Source organism: Brachyhypopomus gauderio, chromosome 7, assembly GCF_052324685.1.
Source record: "Brachyhypopomus gauderio isolate BG-103 chromosome 7, BGAUD_0.2, whole genome shotgun sequence".
NCBI classification, from domain to species: domain Eukaryota; kingdom Metazoa; phylum Chordata; class Actinopteri; order Gymnotiformes; family Hypopomidae; genus Brachyhypopomus; species Brachyhypopomus gauderio.
In genome coordinates, this window is record NC_135217.1 from 21764019 (window position 1) to 21785219 (window position 21201).

The 21201-nt window shown below is 46.7% G+C and overlaps 1 protein-coding gene across 1 annotated transcript in view; it reads right to left on the bottom strand.

Annotated features, from left to right (window-relative positions):
• The window catches only part of gli3 (GLI family zinc finger 3), a 103442-nt gene extending 87755 nt beyond the window's left edge, over positions 1-15687 (bottom strand). Inside the window, exon 1 of the mRNA XM_077012596.1 lies at positions 15250-15687. The gene's annotated coding sequence lies outside the window, so the exon portion shown is untranslated. The remainder of the gene's footprint in view (positions 1-15249) is intronic.
• Between the last annotated feature and the right edge of the window lie 5514 nt (positions 15688-21201).

The window sequence follows — 21201 nt, forward strand, 5'->3', positions numbered from 1 at the left end:
AGATCTCAAGAAAAAGCCCGGGAACAATACCCAGCTATTCAAATACCAGTAAGCTTCTCACAATGGACTGTATTTAAAACCTCTGTTTGGGATGGCTGTCGTTGCCCGAAATAAATGTAAATTTTTGTAAATTTTCATATTAATGTTTATTCCTCTCTCTGACAGAGTCTCGCGCCCATTAGCTGTGTGAGAGAGAAAGGGTGCTCTCTTTATGTGTGCCGGTCTGTAATCCTCACTCAGAGAAAGAGAGGCGATTAACCAGGTTTAAAATACCACAATTCAGACTGTTCCCAAGGAAAGAAAAAAGATTCTTATTTTAAGCACATTAGGCAAATCAATTTAGCATAAATTATACGCTCTGGTGACAAAAGCAAGGAGTTGAAAGTCAGTGGCAAATGAAACATCAAAGTCAAACAACAGAATAAACTTTTGACTGTTTAGCATATTGTGATAAAAAAAAATCAATGTTTTTTTCTTACACCATACATTATGTAAAGAGAATTTTAAAATGTGTGTTTTTACTGCTAGGTGTAATTTAGAGTTCATAAGCAGTGAGTATTACTGTGATGGCGAGATATATGTTTAATTTTGGTTATAAGTAATGGGTTTAGATCTCGGTGATTAAAGCGTTATGGGTGATATGCTCATTACTGGGTCCAGGGGTCGGCTCCTGACCGGGGGCGTGGGGTTCTAGCATGTGAAGGCTCGGAGTTAGCTTAGAGGATACGGCCGTCCTGGGCTCACTTCCCAGCGAGGCTCTGTTCGTTCTCTCTCCCCCCCCCCTCCCTCCGGAGCGAGGAGGCGAACACCACTGCATTCATCATCATTACATCAGCCTGCTTCCAAATCCTTTATCTGACACCTATCAACACCACAGCGCCTCAGCGAGAGAGAAAGAAACAGAGCAACAACACACAGGCAGACGTAAGGGTGGGAAAAAGAGCAGGAGCAAAGGTGTGAGGAAGATGAGGATGAGGAGGCAGGCACCAAGACACCACGAGCCGTGGTGGACGTCTTAACAGAAGCTCCTGACACAAAAAGGAGAGGAGATGAGAAAACGTGTGTTGGGATGCTGCGTGGCACGTGAGACAGTGGCATACTTGAGCTCGCTCACGTGCCCTACGACCCAACGGGCTTCAGACTGCAGCGCTCACGCCCAGAGTTCAGAGAGGTGCTCCTTTTAAGTACCAAACCACGTAAGGCCAGCCGTTCCCGTGATATATGATGACATATGGAGAGAATGAGGAGAAGGAACCAGCAGACGAGGTGGCTCTTTCAAGGACAGAACCATGCAAGGAACTCCTGTTCCACTGGGGAGGGTTGGTAATGAGATTAGCCTCTCCGCCTCCCTTGGTCTGTCCCTCTCTCTTTCTCTCTCTCTCTCTCTATTCCTCCCTCTGTGGAACATCCCAGAAACCCACACCCATTTAAGACGCTACCCAAGACACAGTGTCGAAGTACGGCGAGAGCCGTTCGACGCCCGGAGAGTCTCGCGCGCCTCCTGTTTCCCGCCTAATAAATGCGCGATGATGTAATCTCGATGCTTGCAGAGGCTCTCCTCGGCTCTCGCTGCTCGGCTGATAAGACAGGCAGGAAGAGCGGCGTGACAATGGCAAACCTCCAGCGAACCACGCCGGCTCCTCCGATTATTAGCGTCGTTGTTTGCCTGTTTGTTCTGCCTCGGCGCGGTTCGTAAGCCGGGCGGCTGGGGGGAGGAGAGGGGAGAGACCCCAAAGACATAATGCAACCGCGATAAGGTTCTGTTGTTCTTTCCCCCCCTCCAGAGTTGTATAACATGCTCTGGCAAATCCCCCTAATGCGACGCATTGTGGCCGGCGAGTCTTCCTCTCCGTGCACCTTTCACTCTTCTCAGGGATGAGGAAGCACATTAGAACACGGTATATCCAGGCAGGGCCCCGAGGCTCCGTGACGACTGTAAAGAGCGCGCTGTGTTTGAGGTCGAGCTGTTCTCTGTGATCGTACGATCCAGAGAACCATCCAGAAGCTTGCTGGAGGCCGGGCGCCCGACTGAAGCTTCAGACCCAAGGTGACCACCTTGCAGCTGCAGACCACGTAGGAGCCTACAGGGCTTGAGTGTGCATGCGTCAGGCTGCCTGCTGAGGTTTGTGTGACAGACACTGGCTCTGAGAGTCCAAACAGAGACCCAGGGTGGTAGGAATATGTGTGAGCCTCTATGGTGTGTGTGTGTGTGTGTGTGTGTGTGTGTGTGTGTGTGTGTGTAAGTTTGCGAGGTGGGGGTGTGGACTCTACTGTGCAAGGGCACCCCGGGGAAATGATGAGTGAAGAGAGGAATTCCTTTGCTGATGAAAAACTGTGTTTGCTTCACAAATGCACACACACACAAACACACACACACACACACACACACACACACACACACACACACACACACACAGAGTGTTAGCGCTGACTGGGATCAAATGCCAGGCTGTGGCAGGCCCGCTATAGTTGTAAAGGGGGGTCTCCCACTCATCTTCCCAGGGGCATGGAGTACCTTTGTTATCACATGCAGACACCTCAAGGAGTCCCAACAGGTGCCGGACACCCCACTGCTGCCATGTGACTGCTGCCAGCTCCATCACTTATTCGCCTGCTCTGAGTTCATCACCCTGGTCTGAGTTCATCACGCTGCTCTGAGTTCATGACACTGCTCTGAGTTCATCACGCTGCTCTGAGTTCATCACCCTGGTCTGAGTTCATGACGCTGCTCTGAGTTCATGACGCTGCTCTAAGTTCATCACGCTGGTCTTAGTTCATCACCCTGGTCTGAGTTCATCACCCTGGTCTGAGTTCATCACCCTGGTCTGAGTTCATGATCCTGGTCTGAGTCCATCACCCTGCTCTGAGTTCATCACCCTGCTCTGAGTTCATCACCCTGGTCTGAGTTCATCAGCCTGGTCTGAGTTCATGATCCTGGTCTGAGTTCATGATCCTGGTCTGAGTCCATCACCCTGCTCTGAGTTCATCACCCTGCTCTGAGTTCATCACACTGCTCCGAGTTCATCGCTCTGGTCTGAAACATCACTCGAGCTCCGTCACAGGGACTCCACCTGCATCTCCACCCACACCTCTTTGCTTTCACTGCTGCCTTGCAGCTCCTGTCATCTAAACAACCACAGCAGAGAGGATTCCAAGCGAGTGGATGCTCAAAGCACACACTCCTGTTCCTAAAAACTTACGACACGTTTCCTTACTCATCCAATCAGACAGAAGGGGAGTGGATGTCCCTGTTAGTCCCCATTCGGGGGCAAATTACCCATCCCAGGGCTTCAGGGCGATTCATCAAGCAAGATCTTGGGCCCTGGCCCCCACCCCCGCTGCTTGGCGCCGCCCCCTGGAGGAGCCATAATGTTTACTTAAAGACATTGGCGAGGCCCCACAGGCACACGCTTTTATTGGTTCTTATTAATTCTTCAGCGGACCCTGGCGGCTTTGCCATTTAGAGCTTATTATGGGCCAGAAATGAGACTAGATGAAGTCATCCCGCAGTGAGCAGTGCCATCGTGAAAAACCATGGGGGGAGGATGGGGGCGGGGCCGGGCCGGGCAGAGCAGGGCAGAACCTCCGTACGGGGTGGGGGCAAGATGGATGGAGAGGTAGCCGCGGGAGAAACAGGGTCACGCGGAGGGAACACGTTTAGTTTGAGAATAAACAAAGATAAAGAGAGTAGAGCAGCCTTTTAGGGGTTGGAGCGATGATGCTGTCCAGGCTTTGGATGCTGACCTGAGCAGAGGGGAGGAGAGAGAGAGAGAGAGAGAGAGAGAGAGAGAGAGAGAGAGAGAGAGAGAGAGAGAGAGAGAGAGAGAGAGAGACAGACAGACAGACAGACAGAGATAGAGAAGCTAAGAATTTTTATAGCCAGTTTCCTGAGTGATGTGGGCATGCTTCCAAAAGCTATTAAGTCGTACATTCCACACGCATTTGAGCGTTTTGTTGTTGCTGTTGTTTAACACAGCTTCCACCCCCCACCCCCCCGCAACCCCCCCCACACCCCCCGGTTCTCACGTTTACATTCCCACGTTCATTCACAGGTTTATCAGGTGGGCCATGAGCCACTCTGTTTCCAGGCACGACTTTGGCAGGCCGGTGGTGCTGGACGACGTCTCACTGCAGCCAGAGCAGGAAGCAGCTCGGCGGTCTCGACCGGCAGCCCAGACGAACACCGGCTCTGAAGAAAACCCAAATCTATGCTGTAGACTCTTAGTTGAAGGGATGGAAACTCATTGTAGTGTTTTCTACATGCGCCTTGGTTGGTGGTGTGTATCAGAGAGTTAGTTTTACAAGTACTGAAAGTTTGGTCTGTAAAGCAGTAATCACAACCACTGCCAGTCCTAATGTATTATGAGCGTAAGGGTTTCACACACAGACACACACACACACACACACACACACACATTGTGAGTGTGGCTCTGTATATGTATTCCTATGAATCAGACCAACTGTAAATAGAGTTGTAGGAGCATGACAGAGAAAGAGAGGGAGCGTACGCAGGGAGTCAGAGAGAGATGTGGATCAAACACACCAAGGAGGCAGGCACTGTGGGACTTCTGGAAACTTCCAAAAGCTCCCTGTCTCCCCACATACACGCTCACAGGCAGAGATGTCTTCCCTCCCCACACAGACGCACACACACACACACACGCATACAGAGGGACACACGTGCACGTCTCCGAGCACTTACAGAGAGACAAAGGCCAACTTTCTCCCTCACCCACCTCAGCTGCAGCCAACGCACACAAGGGTTTCTGCAGCTCCTCATCCTCATTATCTTCATCGACCCCAGAGGGACGCGCACCACGACGCACCCACACACAGAGGCAGAGGTACACACACACACACACACACCCACACACAGAGACGAGCCCATGCGTGCATGCACAAGCGTGCAGCTGGAAGATGCTCAGACACACACACACACACGCGTGTGGTGAAACACAGGCAAGCAGTCGGATTCGTCTCGACTACAGCTGCTGTCTCGGGGGAGCTCCTCCACTCTACCCGGAGACCGTGCGGCTGTCAGAACACGAGGCAAAAGCATCAAGCCACAACAACCGCTAATTCAAACCTAATCCTGATAAAAGTGTGCCACGATGTGCGTTTGAGGACCGGGCCCCGAAAGATGTGTGTGTTTGTGTGCTCGGTACTGGGCTAGTGTCAGCACGTGTGAGCTCACAGCAGACCGGCAACACTGAGGTTATTTAAGAGCAGGAGCAGAACAGTTAGATGAGATGGAAAGAGAGAGAGAGAGAGAGAGAGAGAGAGAGAATACCTTTATTTTGTAGTCACACTCCTTTTGCCTTCACTTTGCTCAGACATACACTTAGAAAACCTATCCCGAAAAATATGCATGGTCAAACAAATATACAGTGGCACACGCTTACGCACTTGCACTCAAAGAAGTGTGTGTGCTACCACCAGCACCCAAAAGTTTCTCTCAGAATTCCTCATGAATAGTGGTACAGAGAGGTCGTGTAACTACCAATCTAGCCGTCAGAGCATAAAACAGTTATAAAACACACACACACAAAGCTCAGCTCTCCACACATGCCCTCAGCCCAATCTAATTAGAAAGTCATCCACACACCCTCACACTCATTAACACTTTAACCCAATCACAGGCGACCCGCGCGCGTGTGGTTGCACGCGCGGACAGCGCACGGGTTAATGTATGTAAATACAGACAGGCCTCTCTGAGCTAATGAGTTTACGCAGCTCGTTGAGCTGGTTTGCATTGATCCGCGTTCCCGCGGGAAAAGACAAATCGCTCCGCCACTCCTAGCCCGTCACCCCTCTCACCCGCTAATCATGTCGCTAATGGCTTCAATAACTGCTCCATTAGCATACACCACCTCAGTGGACTGAACCGAGCCCGAGTACCCGGACAGTCCCTCTCCACTCCTCGCCCTCTTTCCATTCTGATCTATTGATTTTCTTCAGCCATCCAATCAGTCATAAACAACAGCTTTCCTATAGATCCCAAACATTGTTCCTGTGTGAATTACCCGAAGACTGTGAAGTCGGTCCAGTGTTATGCTACTGTACGTCACGTTGTGCAGCTGCATTGTGAAATGACTACAGTTCACTAAAGCTGATTATTGTATGATTATTATGACAATTGTGCTGTCGCAATCACAGGTCGTTCATTTGCTTCTTTGGCCATAGTTGCTGGTGCCTCTGAACGTGGCATGTCCCACGGGCGCCGATTAGGGTCTGAACGGCCACTGACGGTCATCTTCTGGTTGTCAGAGATGTTGAGATGTTCTCGCAATGTGACCGTTTCTCCGACGCACGTCTAACGACAATAAACAATAAGAAATTGCTTGAAATTATGCGCAACCTACACGCCAGCTACAAATAAACAGCAGTGGAATACAACGAAGTATGCGAGACTTGAAAAAATGTTTGTTTTTTTTGTAATTGTGGCAGTAGAGATGTCTTTATCTGGCAAAATAAGTTAGACTTGGATGACAAAAGCAGAATGCTGTAATTTTATAACATTGTGTTTACTGGAAGAAAAACCATATCGGATATTCTGACTTCCATCATATTTGTCATGGAATTGGTCAAGATCTCCAAGATGGAGGCACCTTGATCAGGGAGACATAGCTACACCAAATGGGTAAGACCGCCGCAGGAAATGTGAAGACTGCTTAATTTGACCAATTATCGGGAGAGTGTTTGGGCCCAGATGAGGTGCTGGATTCTGTGAATCGAACCAGTCTGCATTTGCTAAAATAATGCTGCCTCATAAAAAAAAAACTTTTAGATATAGAAACAAGGTTCCTAAATGCTGCAGAAATGAAAGACCACTTGATCAATCCATCATTTGTGATCAGGTCTCTCTCTCTCTCTCTCTCTCTCTCTCTCTCTCTGTCTCTCTCTCTCTCTCTCTCTCTCTCACACACACACACACACACACACACACACACACACACTGGCTGTACTCTTTCAAAGGGCGCAAAATGCCATAAAAAAACAAAAAATAATAAACAACCATCACATTAATAATAATAAAAGAGCTTAATGACTGCTTCCCCAAACACAGCTTAAGATTTGTCTTGGACCAAACTATAATGATTTAGTCCCAGCTGAGCAGACACTAATTAATTCAGGCCATTCTAGCAAACCCGCAATGTACTATAATCTTTGGGAAACAACTTCACTTCAGACGAGGACCCATGAAGTAGTCCCAGGAAGGCAGGGTCTGTAGTTGGGGGGGTTGGCATGGTTGGGGATGGGGGCGGGGTCAGTGTGGTGGGGTTGGCACTAGGGGAGTGGTTTATTGGGAGGGACAGTGTGGGGAGTTTGGCAGGATGGGGTTAGGAAGCCTCAGTTGAGTACAGTTGAGTTATTCAGTCTAATAGGAGGAGACAAATGCTTAGCGTGCTCCACAAAAGCCAAACATTATAAATAATTCTAAAAGCTAAGGAGGCCCCTTTGTATGTGAGACTACCACAGAACACACACACACAGATGCGCACACACACACACACACACTAATACATACACACCCACACTGTTCTTTGACATCTGAGGTTCTCTGCATGGATTTTCAGCAGTGAATTCCAGGGAACCGTGCCCCTCCACACGCAGACGCCGTGTGCCCCTGCGACACCCTTTATTTCTCTTACACTACCTCTTCCTACAAATCCGCCATAATTAAGTGTGGAAATTGTTGTGTGACCTGCATATCTGGATCAATCTCTAAGCTCTAGCTTAATCACACAAACCTAACACACTTTAGCACCTGTTCGTTCACATGACTTCATATTCTGTTCATAAATGACAAACTAAAAACTCCATGCATCTAAAATGCACAAAGACATACCACCACCACCACCATACCCCCAACACCCCCCCCCCCCCCCCCCCACACACACACACACACACACACAGGATTCAGGGCAGTGTAGTGCACCTAGAGACCTGTCTTGTAAATCTCTTTGTGAAGGGAGCTTTGAGATGTAGACAGGTGCTTACACACCAAGCTCTGAGGGAGACCAAAACATTCTTCACTCATCTCTCTCTGTGTCTCTTTCCTCTCTCTCTCTCTCTCTCTCTCTCTCTCTCTCTCTCTCTTTCCTCTCTCTCTCTCTCTTCTCTTTCCTCTCTGTCTCTTTCCTCTCTCTCTCTCTCTCTCTCTCTGTCTCTTTCCTCTCTCTCTCTCTCTCTCTCTTCTCTTTCCTCTCTGTCGTCTTGCCTCTCCTGCCGCTCTCAACTCTTTCACTCTTCCCCTGACACACTCTTCCCCTGACACACTCTTCCCCTGACACACTCTTCACCTGATACACTTTTCCCCTGATACACTCTTCCCCTGACACACTCTTCACCTGATACACTTTTCCCCTGATACACTCTTCCCCTGACACACTCTTCCCCTGATATACTCTTCCCCTGACACACTCTTCCCCTGACACACTCTTCACCTGATACACTCTTCCCCTGACACACTCTTCCCCTGACACACTCTTCCCCTGATACAGTCTTCCTCTAATACACTCTTCCTTTGACACACTCTTCCCCTGATAACTCTTCCTTTGACACACTCTTCCCCTGACACTTTTCCCCGATACACTCTTCCCCAACACACTCTTCCCCTGACACTCTTCGCCTGACACACTTTTCCCCGATACACTCTTCCCCTGACACACTCTTCTTTCCATGTCTGCACTACATCATGATATTCCTGTCCACCAACACCTCCGTTTCTGTTTCAGACTGATCCTAAAGTATCTCCCACTAACCTCTTTGCCTCTCTCTCTCTCTCTCTCTCTCTCTCTCTCTCTCTCTCTCTCTCTCTCTCTCTCTCTCTTTCTTCTGGCATGCCCCAGGCTCTGGCCCCCTGGCTACCATGAGTAATGTCCTGCCCGCTCTGAGACAATGAGAACGGCAAGCAGCCGCCAAGTGGCGGGCGGGCAGGGAACCCGTTCCACCACGCCTGACAAATGGAACCTTCCACTCCGGCCGGGTCTGCCACGGGACCGTGCTGAGTGTCGCACACGCTAAGGGAAGACTCCACATTGAAGGGGTTGCCTGCATGTAGGTGTGTGGGGGTATCTGTCTGAATGTGAATAATGAATTCTTTTTGAAAGTCCAACCTTGTCTTCTTTCATGAATAAGATATATTTCACAAGCATGTCGAGGCCTCTTAATAAAAACAGTGGTCCAGAGAGGAGTGAAAAAAAGGGCCATTTACTGTTCACATCCACATTTATCCTCCTCTTTCTCTATAAATGTTCACCTCTATTATTCTCCCCCATTCCCCCTCTCTTTGTGTCACAATCCCATTCTAGTTCTCTCTCTCTCTCTCTCTCTCTCTCTCTCTCTCTCTCTCTCTCTCTGCTTCAAGAAACTAACTAGTCTGTAAAACTCCCCCTCCCTCCCTTCATAAGAAACTGCCCATTGTGTGGTGGAGAACCTCCACCAACTGCAGCCTCCACAGCTCCCCGCGGAGTATTGTTAAAACAGACCCCCCCTCCCAACCCCCCCGCCCGGCCCAACCATGCCTGGGCTTTTTAAAACACTTTGCATGAGAAAACATGATGACTCTTCCGATGGTTCACTGACAATAGGGGACTCTTTCTGCTCATCCAACAACGCACTTGCCGAGCTTGGGAGCGGTAGCACCTCCCACCTCCTTTTTTGTGGTGTTATTGTAGGAAGGGGTGGTATTTACCTAACAGAGGGGGTAAGTAAAGCTTCTGACACTTGCCCTGTCAGTTGGCAAAAGCGGTGGAGAAGGGCTTCAAAAGACCACTGAGCTAAACTGGTGTGAGCGTGGGACGGAGACAAAGGTGAGAAGTTTCTCATTTAGCTCCTCTTCACTTTGTGAGAGTGTGACCCTAATATTCCATTAATGGACCTCAACCTGCAGGCTACAAGATCCTGACCCTGAGTTCAAAGGTTAGGTTTCTGATATATGGAGGCCTCCAAGTCCAAACTAAAACATTTCACAAGTAGCACTGAGGTTGACTGTTTTTACATTAAACATCTGTTCAGATGCGTTCTTCACAACCACGTCGGCCATACGCAAAAAGTCTGCTCACTAAATGACCTGAACACCTTTCTCTTGCATAATGCATGTTAAAATAAATGATTTCTTCCTAATCTCAATGTGCTGTCGGTTCAGCATTAAGAATTTATTGGGCAAAATTGAATGTTCAGTCCTTCCTTTCTGGAAGTTCCAGTGTGTTTAATGGGTGAAATATGAGAGCAAACAAGCATCGGTCTCAGTCGCCGCTGCTCAGGAAGGTTAGCCTGCCCCAAACTCCCTCAGTGACAGTCTGGCAGGCAAGTGGGCAGGATGCAAACACACATCAGGCCTCCAGTCATCTGTCTTTTTTACAGCTCACCCACACTGCGTGGATGTGTGTGTAAAAGACCTCACAACACTGACCCCCCAGCACCTCTGTCCTAACATCCCGCTACTCCACACACACACACACACACACACACACACACACACACACACACACACACACACACACACACACATGCTGCACTCTGTCACACCTGGCCGTCAGCGAGGATGGCGTGCTCATCGGAGCACTTCACACTCCAACTCGAAGACATTTTTACAGCGCGTAAAGCAAACACCACAGCACAAGCTACTGGATCTTGCCGGCACGCCAACAGAGATGTTGGTAATCACCTACTTGACTAAAGCAAATACAAGCAAACCGGGACAACCGGGACACACACACACACACACACACACACACACACACATTCCTGTGGCTAACTGAGCAGTCCCTGAATATGGATCTCTGGGACGCCCTCTCTTGGGTTCAGGCACAGGTCCGGTCCGTCCTGTTCTCTCTCCCTCAGCAAGGGAGGAAACGGTCAGGTGTGTGTGTGTGTGTGTGTGTGTGTGTGTGTGTGTGTGTGTGTGTGTGTGTGTGTGTGTGTGGTGTGTGTGAGAGAAAGAGGGATAGAAAGATTACAGAAGCAGTGAGAACTTACTACATACATCTGTTTAATTCCATCACTGCACACAAACAAAAACGAATCAGAGTGGAACACTTTTCCCTTCAAAGTGTGCACTACAGCTTATGCCCTTGTAATGACACTCAAAGCAAACTCAGAATACAGCCAAGCATGCGAATGAGCAAGGGGACCAGTAGGCCTCTCCCTGCCTCGGTCCCCTGGCCCCTCAGCCCCACGACGGGGCCGGCTTTTAGCGGACACCCTAACAGGTGAACCCGTGCTAACCGTGGCAAGGATCCCACAACACAAGGCATATTAAAACGCCAGAGAGGAAAAGCATCAGAGAGAGCAGGAGAGAGAGAGAGAGAGGACACATGAATGAGAATAAAGATGGATAGAAGTAAAGAGAAAAGTGAAAGGGGGAGAGATAAAGAAGAGAGAAAGGGAAATGGAGGGAGCGAGAGAGAGAATAGGGGTTGTCCTGATGGAGAGGCAGATCAGAAGCATGCCCTGAAGGGATGACTGGGCCTAGGGATTAGTCAGAGAGAGGGAGGGGGAGGGAGAGAGAGAGAGAGGGAGAGAGAGAGAGGGGGGGGGGGAGAGACTCTTTGCAGCCATGGACCCCCTTCTTACCTCCACTGAGACACAAATACGGACAGACACTTTTGACGCGTCTCTGGTTTTCCGCAATGGGCCAGCTCCCCATCAACACAACACACATGCTAACCTGAAGCAAAGCTCAATAACTCTTCCTCTCCCTCTCCTTCCTCCTCTCTCTCTCTCCCTCACCTTCCCCTTCTCTCTCCTTCCTCCTCTCTCTCTATCCTTCTTCCTCTCTCTCTCCCTCTCCTTCCCTCTCTCCCTCCTTCCTCCTCTCTTCTTCTCCTTCCCCCTTTCTGTATCTTCATCTCGTTTTTCTCTCTCAGTTCTTCTCTCTTGCTTGTTCTCTTCTCTCCTCTCCTACTTTGTGTCTTTTTCATCTGACGTCAAAAGTATCAAAGTTGGGCCACATCAAAGTGTGAAATTTCAGTGTGAAGTCCAGACCTGTCAGGCACGGCCAGTCACACTTGATTGCCTCCATATCATCCAACTGTTTTTTTTTTTCTTTTGCCTTTTCTATTGGGCACTAATTACAAGAGTCCAAAACCTTAAATGATGGGTGAAAATATCCAATAATCAATAAAGGAGTGAGAAAACAGGAGATATCAGTGTCTCCCATTCACCACCCTGATGCTCCTACGGGGGAAAAATGTCCAAATCAGATAAATCTGACAGTGTGGCAGGAGGAGAAGAGGCAAACTAGACCTCCTGATGAAATAGCTCATGCACAAAAGCACGGCGTTCACCTTCAGTCTGCTTCTGCAGATCCATCATAACAAATCACGCTACGTACGCCTCAGCACTGAGAGTAATCAACTCTGCCTGGCTGCCAGACGTCAAACTGAAAACACATTTCACCACCACAGAACGCAGCACAAAAATAAAGAAATAAATAAAAGTCTGGCCCGCCCCACCCAAGCCTGAACCCTCCCCAGAGCTCCTCTGTAATCTCTAGCATCAATCCCAGCAACACTGGAGAAAGGGAAAAAAAGTTCCACTATGTTTGTCTTATTGGTGTGGACGGGGGGGGGGGGGGGGGGGGGTATTTAATCAAACATTAGCATAACAATGGCCTGCTGCTGACCACCTCTCCTGCTTACACACGCACCTAATTACAGGTAGCAGTGTCTACGCATGCCAATGGACCCCGACAGTGCGGGCCGGCGGCCCCCACAAACACCGGGCCAGGGGCCACGAGTCTCCGCGGGCCAGCGGACAGGCTGTTTGACAGAGGGAGGCTGGGACGAAACAAATCACATGTCATCTCAGGGCGTTCGTATTAGCTGGTGACACACGGCGTTTTGTCAGACGAGCGTGCGGGGTGGGAGACGACGGCTGGGACGAGCGGCCCAACTCTGGTTCCGAGTGTGGTTCAGCAGTGTGAGAGGGAAGAAACCCCACAGAATGAGACAGCCATCCAGGTAAATGAGTGTATGTAAAAAAAAAAAAAAGCTAGAATATATTGTCATTCAAAATTTCACTTCTTTAATCAAAGACTGTATAATATGATTATGCTAATATTTTAATATTCATGAAAAAGGTTAATCTCTTAAAATCTAGTTTGATATAGTGTGTACCCAATTTAGAAGTTGAGCCAAAGGTTACTAAATTGGCATTTTCCACCAAGATAGTGGAGGCCAATTTTGCTAATTAAATTATGTGTCTTTAGAAAAAATCTTGACAGTAATGTGCTTGCAACTCTTGCAAATTAGAGTTTTCATTATTCAGTTTTCATTTTTTTTTTAGATTTTCACTGGGCCTTTTATCAAGAGAGAGCTAACTAATCACTGTGTTTTTAAAGTAAATCGAAAATAGGTTTATTAAAACAATCATTTTGCAACAGAACGTTGAAATTTAGGCCTACATTTAAAGAATCCAAGATGATGTAGAATGTCATTATAAATACAGAATGCGTGGGGCAAAAGTGGAAAAAAGTTTTTAAAAAAGGACTAGCGCAATATAAAATAATAATAATATTCCGCATAAAACTGTAAAACCGCATTTACAATGCAGGCCATTTCCAGTGCTTTCAAACATCAACTCTTCCTTAACCGAAAACAAATGAAACTTAAATAAAACTCCACCAGCTGTGTGTTATTGCAAAAGCCTATGAATTAAACAATTGCATATTCAAGAAAGCACCTCTGTACTACAGTAACAGACGGCAAGAAACCCGCAAAAAAAACTTGTCAAATGGAGAGAAGGGGAAAAATGACACAGGCTTTTTCCTGCGGGTCTCCTGTGGCCTGGTCTTTATGATCGCCAACCTAAAACCGTTTAATTTGAGCACACGGCATTCTCAGATGAACACGTGTTTGCATAAGTTATCAAATAAATCATTTTTATGATTTTTTTCTGCGTTTTGAGCGCCGTTAATTGTCGGCCAGGTGTCGGGAGAGATTAGACGCGGTGTCGCTGCGCAGCGCCGTGAAACTTGAGACGCAAACGGTCCGGCGCACTCGGAACCAGCTCAAATACGGAACAGCTGGCCCAGATCAGAAGGAAAAGTTTCAACAAATAGGCCCATCTTGTGGAGAGCTGCCGTGTGCCACACAACCAAACGGCGCTGCAAACACACTTCAGCAAGAATATTAAAATAATGAAAGCAGAAAAGGTTTAATTAAACTATGTAGCCCATTTTCTTTATTACAGAAATAGTGGGTTATTTATGTGATATATTACATTAAAATGAGCTGCAGCTTTACCATTACACAAATTATTAAACTACGAGTTCGTTTAGAATAGATTATTTGTTTTGTTTTATACAACATCTATAACACAATTTATGTAATAATAGGTATATAATTATATAATAGCTTTAAAACTTTTAAGCAGGGTCTTTTTGCATAAAATAAATCACAGCACAATTCAAGCATTCCAAGTTAAAATTATGCATTTCTGGCCTGCATTTCTGTTTAAAATTACATATCACACACTGCACAATTACAGTAAGGTATCTCAGAAATGTTTAGTTTGAATTGGTTCAGGTTCGGTGTCGTTTATCTGGGCTTTTGCGTCCCTCTTTCGCCCTGCAGGCCCTAAGATGAAGAGACCGTGGCGCACAAGCGCGTGAAGCGCACGAGCCTAATGGCCTGCAGACACCGCAGGGAGAAATCGCCCTGAAATATGACTCTATGTAAATATGCTCGCCAGCCAAATCTCTCCGGAGAAAAGTCCAAAAACATCTCCGAGCCCGCAGCACGCCTGCAGAAACACAGGCCAAATTACTCGTCCTTGCCATTTTCGACCTTCTTTGGCACATTTTTTAGAAGTCAAAAGTTATTCACCTATTCACCTACAGGCCGACCTGCAGGGTCTGTGCGTTCTTTGACAGATTTGTTGCGATACAAAGCAAAGAAACACCGTCGCATCCCAAACACACGGGCCAAAAAGAGACCGCCAAGTTCGGCAGTTGTTTCTGGAAGTTTGAAAACTATTCGACATAATGTCCTCTGCGCGGAACAAGACGAAAGCGTCTCTTCACACATATTTTAAATCATAGTTCACTTTCTTTGCGCGCTTTTGCGTTAACATTTGCGTAAACATTTAGTCACTCATAATTGCGCGCATTTTGCGACGCAGCAACTTTATGTGGCATCTAATGCCGCAAACGCTTCGACTTAAAAAAAAAACTTTCCTGGCACTTACAATGCAACCCGCTCAAAAGAAACGCCGAGAAACTCCATATTTTCTCACACTTACGTTTTCAAATATGGTTTCCCTCCAGAAAAACCTTCAATATTTCTTTTCTCCCCTCCGCAGCTGGAGACTTGTCTTGCTCTTTGCAGATGTGCTGCGCGAGGCGCTGGGAAGTTCAGTCAAACACTTAAGTTTAAACTCCAATCGCTTCTGCCGGAGTTTTTCTTTCTTCTCCGTCTCTCCGCTCACTGCTACAGTTTGCTGGACGCTCCGAGCACTGGACTAACACTCCTAACTTTGTCTACATGCCTGCCAGAACCTGCAGAACCAGAGTGCGTGCCCATGAATCCCCAACCCTTATGACAACAAAGACTGTAGTTGCAGCGTTGAGGACACTTTATCGGAGAGGGGGGCTCTTGTAGCGTGCAACTCCAGCTGCCCTTTCCTTAGCGTGACTCCTCCCTTTCGGATCGCTCGTGCTCTACCTCCCCTCTTCTTTCTGCCCCTCTCTCCCTCCCTCCCTCGCGCCTTCCTCTCTCCCGGTCCTGCGCTGCTGCCGCTTCCTGAGCCCGCGCGCGCACTCGCGTTCCAGGCGCTGCACCCCGCTTCGGCCACGCGCGAGAGCTCCCAAAAAACAGGGTTAGGGTTAGTGCCATGAAAAGTCCGTATTTTGTCAGACTTAATTGTGAATAAATGAAAATGAAACGTAATGTGATTTTTAAGCATTTTTAATTCACCCTCCTGAAGTAAGTGGACAGCTTGGAGTAGATTTTTGCCATTTAATTTTCAAACACAAACGCCTTCCTCACGAATCAATTACATTTGTGATTTACATACTAGAATGCGTCAGTTATGACGCTTACAAATACATTACTACACTTCTGCATGGTTGTAAGAATATTATTACATCTTCTGTGAAAGATTTATAAAATTGGAATAGCATTAAACAAATTTAAGTTGGTTATAAAAGCAGCAGTAAACTACAATAGGCCCAGACAATTTACACCTGTTCTTTTCTTATGCACAATCTCAGTATTAAAGTATTTAATGCAACATTTCCCTCTTGGTCCACACAGATGCTAAAGATGGAGGGAAGCAAATAATACTTTAAAATGAAAGTTAAATGAAGGTTTATTTTGTTGAGTCTGCTCTGACTTCATAACAACTCAAATATAATCACCCATTTTCAGCATTGTCCTTACAGGTTTATCTAAAAGAAAGTTACCTAAAAATTCAAAGCTTAGGTTAAACAAAATATACTTGATGTGCTGCTCAACAATTGCAAATCCACCAGTTCTGTAAATGTTGTCTAGTTTTGCGTGTATGTTAAAATTAAACTATGCAATTATGCAAATCAGAACATGTTTTCATATATTGCAAGGGCTGAAGCAAACAAGTTTTGTCACAGTGAATCTACAGTGAATTTAAAGAGTGAAGTGTGAACGAGAAGTCCACTTAGCTGACCTGTGGACATTACTTAAAAGACGGATGTGCATTCAAAGATGAGGACGGCTACATGATCTCACAAATACCCACTAACAGATTTGACCAAACCTCACATTAAACACAACATTCAAAATCATCCCCACAGAATTTAAAATCATTCTAAACTCCATCCTCATGTGACTGGAAAAACCATAATGAGGGAACAGACCTCACAGTGAGACCTTAACAGGGCCGAAAATATCTGGGCTTCCAGTAGGGCTGGACAGAATCAATATACATCATCAATATACAGGGAAATTAGGCCGTTAAGAAATACCTTCTGGGCTCACAATCAATCAATGGGGCAATATCGGAGCTTTCCGAGCGTAAAATCCCAGACTAATCTCCCAGGGTGGTCAAGAGGTGCGATGAGGAGTCAGTCCCAGTAAGACCTTTCCCTCTTAAGATGATCGTCTACACTGGGGGTGCTGGGATCTCCGCTGGGGGGCACAGACACAGCAGTGATAATGGTTACACAGAGCATGTTGCTAATACTAGCCAGACTTGACCGATTTTGCACATAACCCTTTGTAAACATTACAGCAGACTCAGGTATCTCAGTACGACAGTGTGCAGTATTGCTAGACCTTGCGGTGAAGAGTATGACCGATATTCTCTGTCTAAGTGATCGCTCTCCAATAATCCCACAAAAGACTGTACTAATGTCTCCACAGGGATGGTAAAGAAAATCATCTGTATTTAATCTTTTCAGTATCAGTCTTAAACCTTTCCACATGACCTCTTCCCATGTCTTTCTTTACAGTAACATTTTAAGCACAAATGATACAGAAATTAAAGCACATTATACACATTTTGTACACTATAGAAATGTCAAATAAACCTCTAGGCATTAAATTAGGTCAGTAGTTGTCTTTTAATCATTGCTGACTAAATTCCATAAATGATTGAAATGTTAATGTGTATTTATGAGACTTAACAAACTGATCCCGATGAAATGTTGTTTGCATCACTGTGTAAGTGCTGAGATCTGTGTGTGGCATCACCTTCTGCCTTTATTGTACAAACAGACAGATGTGGTATGAAGTACAAGCCCAGCAAAGTAGGACAGCGTTGCACACGAAGAAGCAAAAGAAAGCGACTGTGGTTGAAAACAACCATGAAGGCTGTGTAGCAGCTGCAGAATTACAGGGGGGGGGGGGGGGGGGGGGGGGAGCAAACAAACAAACAAACAACAACAATAATAACAACAAAAACAGGCTGAGCCAAAGCCACAGGCTGAGATTATCCATTACACACAACACCTCCCATTTATAAAAGTCCAATTCAGAAGCCACATTCTTGAACTTTCATTTATTTATTTGTAATTAGGAAAACTGCTAAAAACACGTATAGGTGTAATGGAACTGAACGCATATGCTGTTGGTTTTGGTAGCGATTCAATATTAAAGATGTGCAGTCGTGCAGGGCCTGAAAGGTCTTCTGTCATGTCAGACTGGTGCGGCTTTCACAAACCACATTTCCCCGTTGAAGCCTCATATGTATCTGAGATCAGCACACTGCTATAACCTTATCGCCGCTGGTCTAGCAAATAGAGAGGTTGATGAAGAGATGTAATGAGTTAGTCAGAGGAATGTTTTCGGGGGGGGGGGGGGCGACTATCTCTGAGATGGAGAGAGAGGGTCCGCAGAGAAGAGGAGATCAGGAGGGAGGGGAGGAGTGAGGTAGAGGGGAGAGTGGTGGGGAGTTAGTGGCTCCCGAAAGTATTCCATCAAAGAGTAGCGGGATCCCCGGGACTGCGATTTCGCCTCCAGGCAAGTAACCATCGGTCTCCCAAGAACATATTCCAAAGTCGGCCTCGGAGAGCCAAAGCACACATCAAAAGCAGCCATGGTGCCAGAGCGGTTCTGGAGGTGAAAGAAAGGGATACCGTTCTCTCCTTGGCCCCCACCAAGCCCCTGATCTCACCCCAATTAAAGAACTCCTGCCCACTCCAGCCCAGACTCACACCGTGTTCACTCTCTCATCTGGTTCCTCTCACTGCCTTTCTCTTTCTCACTCTGCCTCATTATCTCTCTCTCATTCTCTCTCTCTCTCTCTCTCTCTCTCTCTCTCGTCCCTCTTCCTCCCCACACAAAGACTTCAAAATGTTCTTCAAAATTTTGTCAAGTATGTTGCTCAAAAGATTTTAGTCATCCCATTAATTGTTTTTGAGAAACTTCCCTAATAAAAGCATTCAAGATATAGAAAGAAAAGTAAAAAATGAAAAAGGATATCCCAATGACGTACGCTTGTAGATTTTTTCTAAGTCAGCTAAATAAAATATCTACTCAAAAATATATTGCTATGTCCAGTTTAGATCGATGTGGCTTTAGTTGTGTTATATAAATAAGTGTATAATATGTAAGTGTCTAAGTGTGATTTATCACAAATCAAAATCCGTAAGAGAGTCGAAGTAGTTGTGTTTACTTTTCTTGTGCAAACTGGAAGAGGATTATGAGCTCGTTACACTTCTTGAAGTGTTTAGTCTTGAGCCGTGTAAACAGGCCACAAAGGAGAGATGATCAGTGCTAATCCACTGAACACACAGGTCCTAAAGTGGAAGGTCTGGCATTTCTAAAGCCCACCTCACATCTGCATATGCTGAATCCCTGCAGCAAACTGGAAACGATCACAAAAAGACTCAATAAAAGCCATATCGTCTTTCTCTCTCCATCCATCTATTTCTCCATCTGTGAGTCTTTTTCTCTTTCTTCTCTGGCTCTTTTTATTCAGCCCCCCCCCCCCCCCGGCCTCTGCCTCTGTTGGAGGTATATCTGGTGTCTTTGAGTGTGCCATTAGCGTGTCAGCCAGATAGCAAGCTCTGCCTCTGCCCTCCCTTCTGCCCTCACAACCGGAAAAGGATATTTGCTGGGTTATTTTGAAGCTGTCAGAAATACTAATCGGCAAACTGTACCCTCTTCAGGCTTTTAAGCAATTTTCTGTGTGATATGCTCCCGGGGGGTAGACTACGCTGCATGGGAAACGATGCCATAATGAAAACGAGGCGTCTGCACCACTCTTATTGATGGGGATTAGGAGGGGGGGGGGGGGACGAAGGCCTGCCAAACCCTGTGTGGCATGACTATGATTATCTAATGGACGATGGAAGTCCATGCAAAATCCTCTAAAGCACGAGTGCCTTCCCAGTACTGTCTCTGCCCCCAGCGCAGAGACGCTTCTCCTCTCACTCCTCTGTTTTTATATCTCTCACTCATTCTTTCCCCCTTTTCTCTCGTCTTCCTTGTCTGTTATACTGTTCCTCTCTCTCTCTCTCTTTACCCTCTCTCCCTTCTCCCTCTGTTAATTCTTACAGATCCCTATGAAACGTCATTTTACACTGCCAAGTTTCTATGCTCGTGTTTGAATAAAATTTGCGGAGGTTTAATTTAATTCCCCAATTCTTTATCCACTCTTCTGCTATTTTCTCCCCTCTCTGATTGTGTTATGTTGCCTGAAGTGTCCTGAAGACAAAAAAGCACTCTAAGCAGCTATCAAAGTCCCGATTTTTTCAAATATGTGTATTTCATGCCTGCACTTTTCCCCATTGTGCCTGCAAGAATGTGGGTCACTTTCTCCAACTCAAATCAAAGTTTTCGAGCCACAACCGGAAATCGTGTTTCACGCCTTCTGCTGATAGGAACCAAAGGAAGTGTTTGAATATTATTGGGTGAATTTGTTCTCTTAAGAGGAGACAAGTGCACATATGTCTGTCTAAGAGAGAATGACTCCCAGTGAGCACTTCAGATGAACAGGTGAATGAAGTCTGTTTATGTCCAGTATGAGACACATGAGATGAGATAGATGTGAGAACGTTTCCTGTTTTTTTAATTCACCTCTTTATTTTGATGATATGGTCACACACGCTGTGAGAAGGCCTCGTCATAAAGCATGTGATCACATTTTTTTTAACGTTTTTTTCCGCTGTGTAACATTCAGCACATTGGCTGGAGGCAGCGGAGGAGTGAATAAGTAGAAGAGAAGTCACTTTCCTTCCTCTTCCTCATAATCTATTCACCATCCATGTTGGTAATTCTCACTTTTTCAACTGGTCTTCTGTGTGCGCGCACACCTGTGGCGTGAGGAAGAATGATCCGAACAGCTCCGTTCCCGCTGAGAAAAGACACAGGCTGACCTGGGGAGTCATTAGTCTCAATAAGAGTTCTCTGTTGAGATGCTCTTCTGTCTGTGTTGTGATGCATCTCGTGAAGTCTCGCACGCTCGCAGCCCAACAAACGCTCCCCACACAGACGGAGACCCCTCGGGACCCCCTGAGAACAGCCATCAATATTTCATCAAACCGCCGCTGCCTTTTCAGTGGTCTGTGTAAGACCTGGCTGATGTTTGCAGCAAACCCAAGGCATCTCGTAGACGGGCCCAGGCCCGTGTTGAAGCAGGACGCCTAAGACAAAACACTAATACAAGGGCAGGCTGGAGAAATACGAGACGGGGGGCTGTGAGGACCAGGTCTCCTGTTCCTGGAAGAGCACAGTGGGAGGACATTGACCTCAGGACATTTTTAATGGCTTTTTT